Genomic DNA, 13,016 nt, shown 5'->3' with positions numbered 1-13,016 from the left:
TTTCATATGCACCTCATGCATTAGGCTTTCCAACATAATGGTTGTGCCATCCAACTGCAAAGTGAAATATTTGTATTTCCAGAGAATGGAAAATTTTAAAGGAGAGCTTTCTCCCATTGTCAGACTCCTACTGACAAAATAAAAACAAGGAGTGTTCTAATAGATTGATGAGTGACCCAGGGAAAAGTTTATTCAAACTTAGACAGATACATCTGAGAAGAAACCTGAATTTCTCAGTTTCTAAAGCCAGCTATTGGGTCCTATGTGCATCTTTTTCCTTATGAACTTTCCTCTTAAAGAAGTACCAAAAAAAAAAAAAAATTGTCAAGGATACAAGGATAGACAGAAGCAAATGGTAGTGTTGTTAATAATAAGACAGATTTCCACCAAGGATAAAAGATTTTTCTAATTTGACCAGATAAACAAAGGAGTCTTAAAAAGGGTTCATTACTCCTAGGGGACAAAATTAATTTAGTGTTTGGAGAGCTCCAAAAAAAGAAATTAGAGTTCAATCCAATATGAGACTTATCTCACCTTAACAGCTGTAGACACCACCACCCTACACCTAGCCCCTTACTTCCCCTCACTCACCCCCATCCCCAGCCAAGCAGGGGCATTCAGAAGAACTTACTCTTTTCTAGTCAAAAGTCTTGAGCTGTCATGGAGAGGTGGTCTCCGTTTTGACAAACTTTGCAAGACTGTTGAATGCTGGCACCCCACAAAAAATAGGTCACCACAGTTTGGGAGAACGCCTTGGCAGAGTTTTAGTAGCGTTTCTGTGTGGAAAGAGTAAAGTTGGGATTTATGAGATTTTTGAAGTTGGGTTTAAATTGGGTCTTTAAGTGTAGTAGCTTGATAAAATGAGTAAAGATAATGATATAATAGTTGAGAATTGGTGGACATAGCAAGGCAAGGATTTTGTGTTTGTGTGGTGATATGATGTTTATTTTTTAAAATTTTGTCTATTCTACTCTACAGTCCACTCTACAAAATAAGATTAAGAACAAGCAAAATTACCTAAAACTTGAGCAGAGCTCAGGTTAGGCAAAGGAACCAGTGCTAATTCCTGGAAATTCTGCTAAGATCCTCAGGAATAAAGACAACATAGTGAAGTTTGGGTTTGGCATATTGATATTTGGTATAAGTGTTAGCTCATTTAATTATAATCTTCACATGTCAGTCAACATGACTGCCCATGAAGGAGACAAGGTTTTATTTTCAGAGAAACAACTCAATCCAATTTGAAACGATTAAAACAATTTCTATCATTTTATTCACACTTGAACTCCACTGGACTCAGGGTTTAGGTCTCATCTATTCCAAGAATGAAGTCTTCAGGTAATATGGTGTCTGAGCTAATTGATCAGAGAAGAATGCAGGGTCCATAATATCTCTAATTTGTAGGTTTCTTCAGTTTCTGGAAGCATAAAATGAATCACTGTGGTGCCATACTCCACACAAAGCCAATCATTAGCATCTTTTCCTTCCATCTTTTTTTTGATCGAAGTGAAATTCATGTAACATAAAATTCACCATTTTGAAGTGGACAATTCGGTGACATTTAGTATATCCACAATGTTGTGCAGTCACCATCACTATCCAATTCCAGACATTTTCATCGCCCCAAAAAAGAATCCTAATACCCATAAGCAGTCACTCACTATTCTCCCCTCACACCAGACCCTGGCAACCACTAATCTATTTTCTTTCTCTGTGGATTTGGCCATTATGGACATTTCATATAAATGGAATCATATAAGTGGCTTTTTGTGACTGGCTTCTTTCACTTAGCATACTGTTTTTGAGGTTCACTAATGTTGTAGCATATATCTGTGCTCTATTTTTTGTGACTAAATAATACTACAATGTATGTACATATCACAATTTGTTTATCCATTCATTCATTTTTTTTTTTAATTTTTTTATTTTTTATTGACTTTGTAATAATATTACATTAAAAATATATATGTGAGGTCCCATTCAACCCCACCCCCCCACCCCCCCTCTCCCCCCCCCCAACAACACTCGTTCCCATCATCATGACACATCCATTGGATTTGGTAAGTACATCTTTGGGCACCTCTGCACCTCATATACATTGGTTCACATCATGGCCCATACTCTCCTCTATTCCATCATGTAGGCCCTGTGAGGATTTACAATGTCCGGTGATTACCTCTGAAGCACCATCCAGGGCAGCTCCATGTCCCGAAGACACCTCCACCTCTCATCTCTTCCTGCCTTTCCCCATACCCTTTGTCCATTATGTCCACTTTTCCCAATCCAATGCCACCTCTTCTATGTGGACACTGGATTGGTTGTGTCCATTGCACCTTTATGTCAAGAGGAGGCTCAGATTCCACCTGGATGCTGGATGCAATCCTCCCATTTTCAGTTGTAATCACTCTAGGCTCCATGGTGTGGTGGTTGTCCTTCTTCACCTCCATCTTAGCTGAGTGTGGTAAGTCCAATAAATCAGATTGTAGGTGCTGGAGTCTGTTGAGGCTCAGGATCTGGCTATCACATTGTCAGTCCAGAGATTCAAATCCCCTAAATATATCTTAAACCCCAACATTAACTGCATCTCCAGCACATTAGCATGAAAGTCTTATGAAGGGAGATCCCATCTGAGTCCAGATTCATCACACATACACACCATTTCCAAAGAGGGGCCATCTGCCCTGGTAGTTAACCCCATCGGCCATGACCATAACTCCCATGGGTCTCTTTAGCCCTCAAAGGAACCAATATCTGGGGGTTGTATCTGCTTTATCTGTCTCTCTGACTCTGCTCAGTTGTGCATGAGGGCAAACCTTCTGCCAGCCTCCAGACTCTTTTTTAGAAACTCGTAGCCATATAAACTCATTTCTCCTTTCCATTTCCCCCTTACTTTAGGTCAAACAGCATTTTAAAGTCATGGTATTTTATGTAGACATGGATATTCTGCTGATCCGCATTGAACCTTCCGTATAAGGTCATTTTCCAGTCGCATCATCAGTTGGTAGTTGATAGTGGTCCCTCGTTGCCAGGGAGGCTCATCCCCGGGTGTCATGTCCCACGCTGGGGGGAAGGCATTGCATTTACATGCTGAGTTTGGCTTCGAGACTGGCCACATTTGAGTAACATGAAGGCTTATCCATTCATTCATTGATGGACATTTGGGTTTCTACCTTTTAGTCATCGTAAGCTTGTTTGTACACGTATTTGTTTAAGTACCTTTTTTTCAATTCTGTTGGGTATGTATCTGGGAGAGGAATTGCTGGGTCATGTATTTCTGTGTTTAGCTTTTCTAAGGAATGATGTTTTTCACAATGGCTGCACTGTTTTTCATTCCTACCAACAATGTACAGTACAAGGGTTCCAATTTCTCCACATCCTCTCCAACACTTACTTTCCATTTTTTCTTTGGTTGTTTGTTTTATTATTATTATAATCATCTACTGGGAGCAAAGTGATATCTCATCTTGGTTTTGATTTGCATTTCCCTGATGAATAATGATGCTGAGCATCTTTTCATGTACTTATTGGACATTTGTATATCTTCTTTAGAGAAATGCCAAACCTTTGCCCATTTTTAAATTGGATTGCTTTTTTTTCTGTTGAGTTGTAAAAGTTATCGGATATGTGATTTGTAAGTATTTTCTCACATTCTAAAGGTTTTTCACTTTCTTTTCCTTTTTTTTAAAGATTTATTTTATTTATTTCTCTCCCCTTCCCCCAACCCCCGCCCCAGTTGTCTGTTCTCTGTGTCCATTTGCTGTGTGTTCTTTTGTCTGCTTCTGTTGTTGTCAGCAGCATGAGAATCTGTGATTCTTTTTGTTGCGTCATCTTGTTGTGTCATCTCTCCATGTGTGCGGCACCATTCTTGGGCAGGCTGAACTTTCTTTTGCACTGGGCGGCTCTCCTTATGGGGTGCACTCCTTGCACGTGGAGCTCCCCTACACAGGGACACCCCTGCACGGCACGACATTCCTTGAGCACATCAGCACTGCACATGGGCCAGCTCCACACGGGTCAAGGAGGCCCGGGGTTTGAACCATGGACCTCCCATGTGGTAGACAGATGCACTATCCAACTGGGCCAAGTCTGCTTCTCTCACTTTCTTAATGGTATCCTTTGATGCACAATTTTTTTTAATTTTGATGAAGTTCAGTATACCTTTTGTTTCTTTTGTTACTGTGCTTTTGGGATTTAAGAATTCATTGCCAAATCTGTGTTTATGAGGAATTACGCCAATGTTTTCATCTAAGAGTTTTATGATTTTAGCTCTTATATTTAGGTCTTTGATCCATTTTGACATAATTTTTGTATATGGTGTAAGGTAAAGGTCCAACTACAGTCTTGCATGTGGATAACCAGTTGCTCTAGCAACATTTTCCGAAAAGACTATTCTTCCCCTATTGAATGGTCTTGATACCTTTGTTGAAAATGATTTGGCAATTGGTATAGATATGTGGATAGATTTATTTCTGGATCTATGCATCTATCCCTATGCCAGTACCACGCTGTTTTAATTACTATATTTTGTAGTAAGTTTTGAAATTAGGAAGTGTTAGTCCTTCACCTTTGTTCTTCTTTTTCAATAATGTTTTGGCTATTCAGGGCACCTTGCAGTTCCAAATGAATTTGAGGATTGGCTTTTCCATTTCTGCTAAAAGACCAAGGGAATTGTGACAGAAATTGCATTGAATTTATACATTGCTTTAGGTAATATTGCTTTCTTAACAATGTTAAATCTTCCAATTCATTTTCCCTTCTATCAAAACGTGAAACTCACTTTTACATTTCATATCTTTGTATATTTACACAATGTAGTAGACCATGGCATGTAAGTGTCAGGTAGAGGTTCCACTCCCAATCATAAAATAATCTGTATATTTCATCTCTAAAGGAACCTTGATCACACAAATGTCTCTTGTATTTCCTTGCCTCAGAAGTGAAATCAGTATACTGATGTCAAACTTGGGACTAGTACAATCTGCTACACAGCACTCCAGGAACCCCTTGCTAACTGCGACCTCTGCCCATTGCTCCAACAAGGGCCTAGGACCAGGCAGACCAAGCCTTGAGTGGGTCCCATGGGATGCCACCCCATGGGAAACCACCTCATGGGCAAGAGCCAAGGCTGGGACCCCACACTGATATGGGCCTTATGCCCATATCAGGCATATGGGCCTGCTCTTGAGCCCTGAAGCAGCAACGGTAAGGATTTTGAGGCAAGAGTTTAAAAAGGTCTTGGTGCGTAAACTGTCTTTGATGCTCTTTATTTACAAACTAAGGGGTCTTTCAACAAATCCCTGAAATGAATAACATTATTTGCAACTTTTATCTGAATTAGTAACTTTACGTTGATAAAGACAGTGAAATAATAAAGTCCTGTTTCAATTCTCACTCTAATAATCATCCTTAGTTATCTAGGCAGAAATATCCCTATATTGCAAAATCATTAATCTTCACGCTAACTTTATGAAAAGTCATCCTTCTTCATTCAACTTTGTGTAAAATTGTGTGCTAATTACTGGATATTCTTATTTCTGATTCTTATTTGAGAAAAAAAAAAGTAGAAGTTTGAGGTTTTTCGTTATATAAAAATAAAACAGACTTTCCCCTTTGAACAAGTTAAAAGATTTTACTTCTTCAGTTGCAAGAAAGTAGAATAATGATTCAGCTGAGTGGGTGGATACAAAAGGAAGGGATTTCCCATGGCTCTATTTCTAAGATCACTCAACATTACCATATTTTCAAGCCGTTCTTCTCTGCCAGAATGTTTTGCCAATTCTCAAAGACTAGAACGTTGATCCCTACCTTCTAATGGACTTTTTCATTTAAAAATGATTTTATCTTAAAGGCATGTTTACGTGAAGACACTGCTGTTTTATTGAAAACATTCCTTATTTACTGGAACAGGGTTCAATGGGATGCAGATGAGATAAATACCATAAATGAAAAATTCTTGCCAGAACTACTAAAAGAAAAATTTTATGTGTGGTAGTTCAACTGCAGTTCCTGACTTTCTCTGAGGCTTTGCTTTTCCTACTTCTTGTTGTAAAAGGTAGTTCTTAGTCTTATATTCTGATCATTGAACTTTCTGATTTTTAGCCCCCTCCCAATGATCTTAACATTCCAGGCAAAGGTTTTAAAAATGAAATTTAATTTAAAATCATAATATAATGAAAATTTTTGTATTTATAATCCCACTTATCTGTGTATCATCTTCCTATTCACATACTTTTTATAAATGCCAGGTATTCAGTTTTTGCCAGCGTCACCTTAATGTTATTGATTTTAAATATCTTTAAAAATCTGTCCATCACCCTTCTATCATCAGGTTTGATGAATATTACTTGTAATCATAGATTCAGTCCATTAAAATTCCTTGGTAATTAAAATATTACCGGTCCTGATTTTGAATTCTTATTTAAGGAAGCAACAAAACCATTTTCAATAAAATAAAGTTTGTGGATATAACAAATTTATATCTTCTAAATTTTTTGTACTGCCCAAATTAAGATTTATACAAAAGCAGAATTAGTTGCCTTTTAATATATTCTAAGGGATAATGAAAAAACTACCGTCTTCAAACACCTGCCTTCACTGGCTTATTCTTATGAAAGGGCACATGATCTGGAGTCAAACTACCCACCTTCAAATCTTCGTTTTTCTACTTACTAGCTAGTTGTGTGAACTTGGACAGGTACTTAGTTTCTCTGAACCTGTTTATTCATTGTTCAAATCAGGATAATAAGAGTACCTCCTGGGTTGTTAGAAGGACTAAATAGTAGTGCTTGGTACATAATAAGCACTCAGTAAATGTTAGCTGCTATTATTGTTTTTAAGAGTAGTATTATACTGTTATTTTTAACTTTCATTCCTTAGAGTAAAGGCATTGATTAAAAAAAAAAAACACTGCTTCATTGAAAATCTGTTAACTGATTGAGGTAACTGATTAAACATTTAGAATACATCTCAAATAAGTTATCAGATAATCTAGTACCACATATGAGAGTTGAATTTTAAGAAAATGGAGGCATACAGGACTATTATTAATCAGAGGGAGGGAAAGCCCAAAGAAAGGAGAGTGGCCTAAGGAATGCAGGTCAAGGTTGGGTACCACCGTCAATCACTCCCTTTTCCTTGAAACATTTATCTTCCTTGGCATTGCCTTCTCCTGTTTGCTTTTTTCTAGATTCTTTTAAAGCTCATTCTCCCTTGGTCCCATCATTAAATATCAGTGTTGTTGAGAGTTCCCTCCTAGCCCTTGCATTCACACTCTGTACTCTGCATGCACAAGGCCCTCTGCTCACAAGAGCCAAATCTATAACTCCAGCCCATTTTTCTTTCCTAACTTTCAGACTTATATTTCAAAGTGCCTATTATATATTTCTTCATGGTTGTCCACAAGTATCTCATACTCATTGTGACCAAAACTAAATGTATAATCTCAACCTGTTCTTCTTACAATATCTTAGAGTGACATCACTATCCACCTAGCTGTCTAAATGAAAAATCCACATCTATTTTTCATCCCTTTTCTTCACAGTGTATATTCAGTCATTGAAATCCTATGGATTCCATGCCTTAAATATCTCTCCAATCCATTTTGACTTCTCTGTCCTCATTGCCATTATCCTTCTTCATCTCTTTTTCCCATAACTTTATAAATTATTAAATTCATCATACATACAAAAGAATGCACAAATGCATGTATAGAATTTCAAGAATAACAACAAAGAGAACACCTTTGTCTAGAAATCCAAAATTATCTAACTGAAGCCCTTTGGATAAGCTACCATCATCTTGTTCCTGGAATTCTGCAATTACTTTCTAATTAATTTCCTTGCCTCTAATCTTGCTTTTTTCTGTTTTTAATCTTTCTGAAATGCAAGTCTGAACCTGTCACATTTCTTTAATAGCTTTTAAACCCTTCAGTAGTTCTCTATTGTACTCTATTCAGTACTCCACCCATATAGTTTCAGTTTGCACATACAGTTCCCTCTTTCCCAATACACTGTTCCCCTATTTTTTCTGGATAACTCCCACTCAACCTACATTTCCTACAGGAGATTTTCTGTCACCTCTCAAATCTGAGCAAAGTGCCTCTTGTATGTTCTCTATTGTCCTGTACTTCTTCTACTTTATTGCAAATCTGTTTAAAGTATAGTACTTTTGTATCTTCTCCATTGTCTCCTCCAGTCCATTCTAAGCTCCTTGCAGTACCTCATTTATCTTGTTCACTGTGCTATTTCCAGGATCTAGCACAGTGACTCTCTCTCAATAAATGGGTTGGCAGAGTAAATGAGCAATTAAATTAGAGGAAGAACCTAGGCAGGAAGAGTAGGCATAGGATGGCAGAATACCCAGAATAAGAAACCACAGTTGGAGTAGAAAAGGAAAACAATAAATATTAGCCAAAACCCTAATCTCCTTGTTGTCAATACTATTATTCTTAGTTGTTCTTTCTCTTCAAATTATTTAAGGTTTTCACCTCAGTCCTTATCCTTTTCTCTTTAGTCATTCTCACTACTGCCACCCAGGTTCAGGACCTATTACTACTCTTGCCTGCAGTAATTATTACTAGACTTTTTTGGTTCTATTTTTATACCCTTTTTATACTAGATAGATAGGTTTCCAGTTAATTTTCTTGCTCATTACTATTAAGAAACACGAAGTTTTTTCTCCATGATCCCAGAAAAAGGGAATTTTGAAATAGTCCCTAAAGAAGTATGCTAATTTCTTATAGCTCTTATTTTTAGAAAAAAAATTCCTAATTCTCTCCTGCTATAATATAAATCCTTTGCCCTTTTGATTGGGACTTACTAGATCAAGCAACAGCTGCTTATCACCACTTGGGCAATCTTTCTTTACGTAGCTAAAGACAATTAGCCATTCACTCTCATAAATATTTTTTCCCTATTAGCCTCTTCTGTCTCTTCAAGTCAGAGACTTGGTAAAAATTTCAAGTAACATAATTTGAAGGAAGTCTGCAGACTACAGCAGCTGTGGACTACACTGCTGTGGACTAAAAGGGTTGTGGGGGTCCTCTACCCCAAAAAAGGGAGAGAGAGGGACATAGCCTACAGCAAATCCAGATCATTGGAGGGGTCACACACTTCCAGGCCAGGTGGGGCTGCGACATTTTTCTTACTGAGAGCCAGCAAGGAACTAAAGATAATTTGCCTTCTCAAACACAATCCCTACTGCCCCCAGCTAGTTGCTGAGGAGGCAGAGGGAGGGAGGGTATGGTGGAGAACAGCTTCTGAGAAAGTTTGTGAGGCTTGGTCTGCCCTGAGGGCATTGCTTCTGCCCTTCCAGCCAGTCCTAGGAGTCATCTGAATGCATCTCCCCCTCCCCCCCAGCACCTGGGGTCTTAGCTGAGAAGTCTTCCCAAGAATGCCATCTGCTGGCCAGACCAGAAAGTGCACGAAAAGGGAGAAATAGTAAATAAAAGAAGCAAGCAGATGCCTTTACTGGCCCTCTCTCCAAGACATGTGTAAACTGGCCTGCAACCCATTAAAGGGTCTTTAACACTCTGATTTGAGCCATTAAATAGGGACAATCCTAAATATCTACAACAAGTTGAGCCAGGAGTCAAAGAACAGTGGTAGTAAATTCCTAGGCAAGAGAGAGAAACTGAGAATCAGAGTAAACCCAGCACAGAATCAGATGCCTCGAAATCAGCAAAAAGTTACAAGCCATACTAAGAAAAAGGAAGATATGACTTAGGCAAAGGAACAAATCAAAGCTCCAGATGAGACACAGAACTTGAAACAGTTAATCATTGAGGTTCATTCAAGTCTCCTAAATCAAATCATGGAATTGAAGGACAACTTAACTAAAGAAATAAAAGGCAGTAAGCAGACACAGGATGAGCACAAAGAAAAAATTGAAAGCCTGGATAAAAAAGTAACAGACCTTATGGGAATTAAAGACACAATAAGTGAGATTAAAAATACAATAGAGGGAAACGGACTTTGGCCCAGTGGTTAGGGCATCCGTCTACCACATGGGAGGTCCGCGGTTCAAGCCCCGGGCCTCCTTGACCCGTGTGGAGCTGGTCCATGCGCAGTGCTGATGCGCACAAGGAGTGCCGTGCCACGCAGGGGTGTCCCCCGCGTAGGGGAGCCCCACGCGCAAGGAGTGCACCCATAAGGAGAGCTGCCCAGCACGAAGGAGGGAGCAGCCTGCCAAGGAATGGCGCCGCCCACACTTCCCGTGCCGCTGACGACAACAGAAGCGCACAAAGAAACAAGATGCAGCAAAAAGACACAGAAAACAGACAACCGGGGGGGGGGGATTAAATAAAAATAAATAAATAAATAAAAACAACCTTTAAAAAAAATAAAAATACAATAGAGGTAAACAACAGAAGATCTGAAATAATGGAAGAAAGAATCAGTGGCATAGAGAAAAGAAAAACTGAAATTGAAAGGAGAGAACAACTGTGATGGTTAGGCTACTGTGTCAACTCAGCCAATTAATTTTCCCAGTTGTTTGGTCAAGCAAGCACATTTATGGGCTTTAGTCATCCGTGAGTTTACTGCATATGTGGCTGATTACATCTACCAGGGAAACCAATTTATCCAATCAGTTGAATGCCTTGAAAGGGGAGGTAATTTCAGGATTCAGGAAGAATTTCCCAGTTCATCTTTGGACAGCCAATGTCTCCCAGAAACTCATTAAGGATCTTCATTGGACTTTTCGTCAGAGTCCCTGATTTGCAGTCTGCCTGTGAAACCTGGACTTGTGCATCCCCAGGTAATGTGAGAGTCTCTTGTAAAGCCTCATACTATTTACAGATATCTCCTGTTGATTCTGTTTCCCTAGAGAACCCTGACTAACACAAACAGAGAGAAAAGAATGGGGAAAAAATGAGCCAGGGCTCAGAGAGTTGAATGATAACATAAAGTGCACCAACATACTTGTAGGGAGTTCCAGAAGGGAGTGAGAAAGGAAAAAAGGCAGAAAGAATATTTGAGGAAATAGTGGTCAAAAATATCCCAACTCTCATGAAGTACATGAATATACATGTCCAGGAAGCATAACATACTACAATTAGAATAAAGCCAAAGAGACATACCTCCAAGACACATAATGCCAAATACCAAAGATAAAGAGAAATTCTGAAAGCAGCAAGGGAAAAGTGAAAGATCACATACAAGGAATGTTCAATAAGACTTAATACAGATTTCTCTTCAGAAACCATGGAGGTGAGAAGGCAGTAGTATGATGTAATTAGGGTATGGAAAGAGCAAAAATGCCAACCAAGAATTATCTAGCAAAACTGTCCTTCAAATATGACAGTGAGTTTTAAATATTCACAGATAAACAGAATCTAAGAGAGTTCATAAATAAGAATCCAGCTCTGCAGGAAACACTAACGGGAGTTATACAGCCAGAAAAGAAAGACACAAGAGAGAGAGGCTTAGAAAACTATCAGAAAAGCTAGCCAAAAAATGTAAAAAGAGGGGAGCAAATGTAGCTCAGTGGTTGACCACGTGTTTCACATGTACTAGGTCCTGGGATCAATTCCTGGTACCTCCTAAAATAATTTTTTTTTTTAACTTTAAAAAGGTGGGGAAAAATGGACAAAAATAAAATATGACATATGAAAGCCAAAGAATAAAATGGCTGAAGTGCATAACACCTTTTAAATAATAACAGTGAATGTTAATGGATTAAATTCCCTCATCAAAAGGCATAAGCTGATAGAATGGATAAGAAATCCATATACTGTCTGCATAAGACTCACCTTAGACTAAAGGATGCAAATAGACTGAAAGTGAAAGGTTGGAAAAAGATATTTTATGCAAATAGTAACCAAAAGAAAACATGGGTAGCAATACTGGTGTCAGACAATACAGGCTTTAAATGCAAAATGGACTTTAATGCAAAAATTTGATATGAGATGCAGAAGGCCATTATATATTAATAATAAGGGACAATACACCAGGAAATAGTAATAGTCATAAAAATCTATCCCTTAAGCCAGGGTCCCCCAAAATACACAAGAGAAACTCTAGCAAAACTGGAAGGAGAAATAGGTGTCTCTACAATAAGAAATGAAGAATAAGAAGAATGTATAACTGTTCATTAGGGGTGCATTCTCCTCTATATGTCTGTAAGGTCCAGCTTATTTATCATATTATTCAAGTTCTCTGTTTCCTTGTTGATCTTCCATCTAGTTGTTCCATCTATTGGTGTGAGTGGCATATTGGGCCACAATATACCTCTCAATAAATTTAAGAAGTTTGAAGTTATACAAAGCACCTCCTCTGATCATGATGGAATGAAACTGGCAGTCAATAATAGGCAGGAATGGCGAGATTTTGCAAATATATGGAGGCTAAACAACACAGTCCTAAACAATCACTGGGTCAAAGAAGAAATTGCAAGAGAAACTAGTAGATTTCTCAAGATGAATGAAAACAAGGACAGAACTTATCAAAACCTGTGAGATACAGCTAAGGCAATATTGAGAGGGAAATTTATAGTCCTAAATGCCTCTACTAGAAAAGAATAAAGAGCTAAAATCAAAGATCTAACTGAACAGCTGGAGGAACTAGAAGAAGAATAGCAAACCAATCCCAAAGGAAGCAAAAAGAAAGAAATAGCAAAGATTGGAGCAGAAATAAATGAAACTGAAAAAAAAAATAGTGAAAATCAACACAAGGAAACCTAGTTCTTTGAGAAAATCAATAAAATCTACAAACCCTTAAAGACTGACAAAGAAAAAGAATGAAGAATCAAGAATGAAGGGGGAGGACATTACAACTGACCCCACAGAAATAAAAATTATCATAAAAGGATATTATGAGAAACTACATGCCAACAAATTAGACAACCTAGGTGAAATTGACAAATTCCTACAAATGGAAAACCTGCATTGACTCTACAAGAAATACAGGAACTCAACAAACCAATCACAAGCAAAAAGATTGAGTCAGTCATAATAAATCTTCCAACAAATAAAAGTCCAGGACCATATGACTTCACAGGTGAATCCTACCAAACATTTC

General features: G+C 38.1%; 1 protein-coding gene and 1 pseudogene across 22 annotated transcripts in view; one reads left to right on the top strand and one right to left on the bottom strand.

Moving 5' to 3' along the window:
* GPHN (gephyrin) overlaps positions 1 to 13,016 on the top strand; it is an 801,248-nt gene that overhangs the window by 612,699 nt on the left and 175,533 nt on the right. The gene's annotated exons all lie outside the window — the stretch shown is intronic.
* Positions 1,271 to 6,311, bottom strand: LOC139438095 (mitochondrial assembly of ribosomal large subunit protein 1 pseudogene; annotated as a pseudogene).

Source organism: Dasypus novemcinctus, chromosome 3, assembly GCF_030445035.2.
Source record: "Dasypus novemcinctus isolate mDasNov1 chromosome 3, mDasNov1.1.hap2, whole genome shotgun sequence".
In the NCBI taxonomy this organism is placed as follows: domain Eukaryota; kingdom Metazoa; phylum Chordata; class Mammalia; order Cingulata; family Dasypodidae; genus Dasypus; species Dasypus novemcinctus.
The sequence above is the reverse complement of the archived record's forward strand: the minus strand, read 5'-3'. Positions and strand labels throughout refer to the sequence as shown.